At 47.5% G+C, this 3,246-nt stretch overlaps 1 pseudogene; it reads left to right on the top strand.

Annotated features, from left to right (window-relative positions):
- The first annotated feature begins 1,007 nt into the window (after positions 1-1,007).
- On the top strand, positions 1,008-2,828 carry LOC103600872 (annotated as a pseudogene).
- The last annotated feature ends 418 nt before the right edge of the window (positions 2,829-3,246 follow it).

Below are 3,246 nucleotides of genomic sequence, written 5' to 3'. Positions count from 1 at the left end.
TCCCTGAGGAAGTGACACCTGAGTTGGCAGCTGAAAGATGAGAGCAGCTTACAAAATGAAGTGAAATGGTAAGCGAATACTGGGCAGAGAAGCCACCAATACATGGGAACATGGATCAGATAAGGATTTGAAAGAACTTAAAAAAGTGTCTGGAGCCAGGAACACCATCGTGTAGAAGGAATTTTGAAGTTTTCTTAAGAGCAATAAGAAATCAGGCAGACATTTAAACCCTTCAATGCATGTGCATTTGCATTTAAAAACGTGGAGAACAAACTGAAAGGAGCAAAAGTGAACGCATGTAGAAGAGTTAGGAGGCCAGGGGAGCAGTGGAGGGGCTTGACCTAGTTACCTTGGACGGGGGTGCCCTGGAACTGTCAATTTGCCCCCGAAGTCAGATTTTTATGCCCTTTTAACTGGTCAAATGTTTCAAAGTGTGCAAATTCACATGTACAAGTTTCATCAAAACTTTATGTTTAAGAGTTCTGATGGTTCTGCTGGTTCTGCCCTGTCTGATGCAGGTGCCTCAAGTTTTCTTCATTTAATTGCTCTCTAATTTGGCTGTTTGCATTGATTGCATTCACCTTCTAACAACCAGACACCAGGCTCTTTCCTTGCCCCTTGTAGACCTGTACACGTGGTTGACATTCACCTTCACGTCTGTCAAGGGAACCTCCTCACTACCCAGGTTACTCATCAATTGTTCTGAAAGGACCATGGAAGTTTTACCTTCAATGAAGGTACAGGTTAAGTGTGTAAGTGGGTAAGATCATATTTCTTTGACTTGAAGACCCTATACAACGTAGACTCACTATTATTTTATATATTACCAAGAAAAAAGTGTTGCATGTTAAACTGTTATGCTGCTTTCTAATCGTCTCGAGTTTTTAAAACACCTGTTGGGTCCTGGCCGGGATCGCTAAGGCAGCGGCGTCGCCGTGGGCCGGACCTCAGTGCTCCCGCCCCGGCCAAGGCAGCCTCAGCCGCGGCCCCCGTGTCTCGGGCATGAGCGGGGCCAACGCCGCGGGCTGCTGCCCCACCCTCTGCTACCGCCGCATCCGGACTGCGGGTCGTATGCAGGGGCCGCTACGGGGAGGTGACGCTCGTGAAGCACTGGCAGGGCAGCAGGCAGTGTGTCATCAAAAAACAACGTCCAAAACGCCTGCAGCCGAGAGCGGCGAGCTGCCAAACAGCAAGCTCAGCTCTTGTCTCAGCCGAAGCACCCCAACGTTGTCACCTACAGGAGTCACGGGAGGAAGGAGATGGTCTGCTGTACATTGTCATGGGCTCCTGTGAAGCAGGTGATCTGTACTGAAAACTCAAGGAGCAGAACAGGCAGCTTCTGCCCCAGAGCCAAGTGGTGCAGTGGTTTGTATAGATCGCCATGGCTTTGCAGTATTTACATGAGAAACACATCCTTCATCGAGATCTGAAAACCCAAGATGTCTTCCTAACAAAAACAAAAATAAAAGTGGGTGACCTGGGAACTGCCCAAGTGTTAGAGAACCACTGTGACATGGCTAGCACCCTCACTGGCACGCCCTACTATGTGAGCCCTGGATTGTTCTCAAACAGACCCTACAAACTGTATGTCTGATGTTTGGGCTCTGGGGTGCTGTGTCTAGGAAAGGCCACCCTGAAGCATGCTTTCAATGCAAAAGACATGAATTCTCAGATTATTGAAGGAAAGCTGCCACCAATGCCAAGAGATTGTAGCCCAGAGCAGGCAGAACTGATAAGAGCAATGCTGAGCAAGAGGCCTGAAGAAAGACCCTCTGTGAGGAATATCCTGAGGCAGACCTATATAAAGCGCCAAATCGCCTTGTTTTGGGGGGGCCACAAAGGCAAAAACCTCTAAAGATACCATTAAGAATGGTGACTCTAAAATCCAGCTTGTTGCTACAGTGGTTTCTGGAAAGGCAGAATCAAATCATGAAGTAGTCCACCCCCAACCACACTCTTCTGAGGGCTCCAAGACATATGTAATGGGTGAAGACAGATATTTATCTCAAGAAAAACCCATGGTCATTTGTCACTTAAAGTCACCTATCAGTCTGAAAGGCTACATCTGCAAACCAGACATGAGCAGTACCACAGAATTACTAGCCACAATCAGTAAGGTGACTATTGACATCTTATCTATAGAAAGGAAGGACTCAATGAGTGACAATTGAGTTCAGGAGAAACAACCAAGATACTTCGATGCCTCTAATGAGCTACAAGATAAATGCAATATCTCTGAAGTGAACTGAAGTGAAGGAGCAGAGGCAGCAGGATAACACCATGTCCAGTGCTCAGCCTGAAAACTGATTCACATGTGGTCTTCTATGTCACTTGGGGAAGGAATGAATCAGTGAAGCCTCTGCAGCTTCCGAACAAAGACCAAAAGTCAATGGATCAGGATCAAGTTGCTGGTGAATGTATTACAGAAAAACAGGGCAGAATCCACCCAGGTGTACAGCCACACAGCTCTGGGTCTGAACATTCCCTGTCTCAAAAGTGAGAAAAGAAAACAGACTGAGCACAGTGTGGGAAAGAGACAGTTCCAAGGGGCACCTCCTCCATTTTTGCCTTCTCATCCCACTGTTGCAAAAGTGGGTAGCATATTAACACAAAAAGATGCTGAAAACCAAAGCAGAGTGGTCACTGGGTCTGTGAGCAGTTCAAGGAGCAGTGAGATTTCATCATCAAAGGATCGTCCATTATCAGTGAGAGAGAGGAGGCAACTAAAGCAGTCACAAGAAGAGATGTTCCCCATAGAGGCTGCTGGTCAGAGAAGTGCTCTGTTTTCAGAGGGAGGAAGCCAGGGGAATGGTGTTTCCCTGGGCTGAGGTCTGTGATCATTCCTATTACTGTTATCTAAAGATAATACTAGTGGCCACACCCCCCCGACACCCACAACCAGCCCAGTGACGACCACTAAGCTGCTGCAGGAAGTGCCCTGCGGCCCTGAGTTGGGGCAGTAGGGGGTTGAGGGCCTCATCCATTGACACCACACCCACAACCAGCCTAGCGATGACCACTGAGCCACCACATGAAGTGCCCCAGGAAGCATCCCAGGCTCCCCTGTAGGAATGAAGGAGGTGCCACAGACCTCAACCATGCCCCTCCTCCTTCGTCCTTTTCCCACCCTATTTCCTTTTCCCTCCTCCTCCCCCCAACTGCTACACAACAACATCTTAGAATGTAAAAAAATAATATTAATAAATAAATCAACTTAAAAAAAACACTTATTGAAAGAGCTTTTTG

Source organism: Galeopterus variegatus, unplaced genomic scaffold (assembly GCF_000696425.1).
Source record: "Galeopterus variegatus unplaced genomic scaffold, G_variegatus-3.0.2 Scaffold3491, whole genome shotgun sequence".
In the NCBI taxonomy this organism is placed as follows: domain Eukaryota; kingdom Metazoa; phylum Chordata; class Mammalia; order Dermoptera; family Cynocephalidae; genus Galeopterus; species Galeopterus variegatus.
This window is presented reverse-complemented; position numbering and strand designations above follow the sequence as displayed.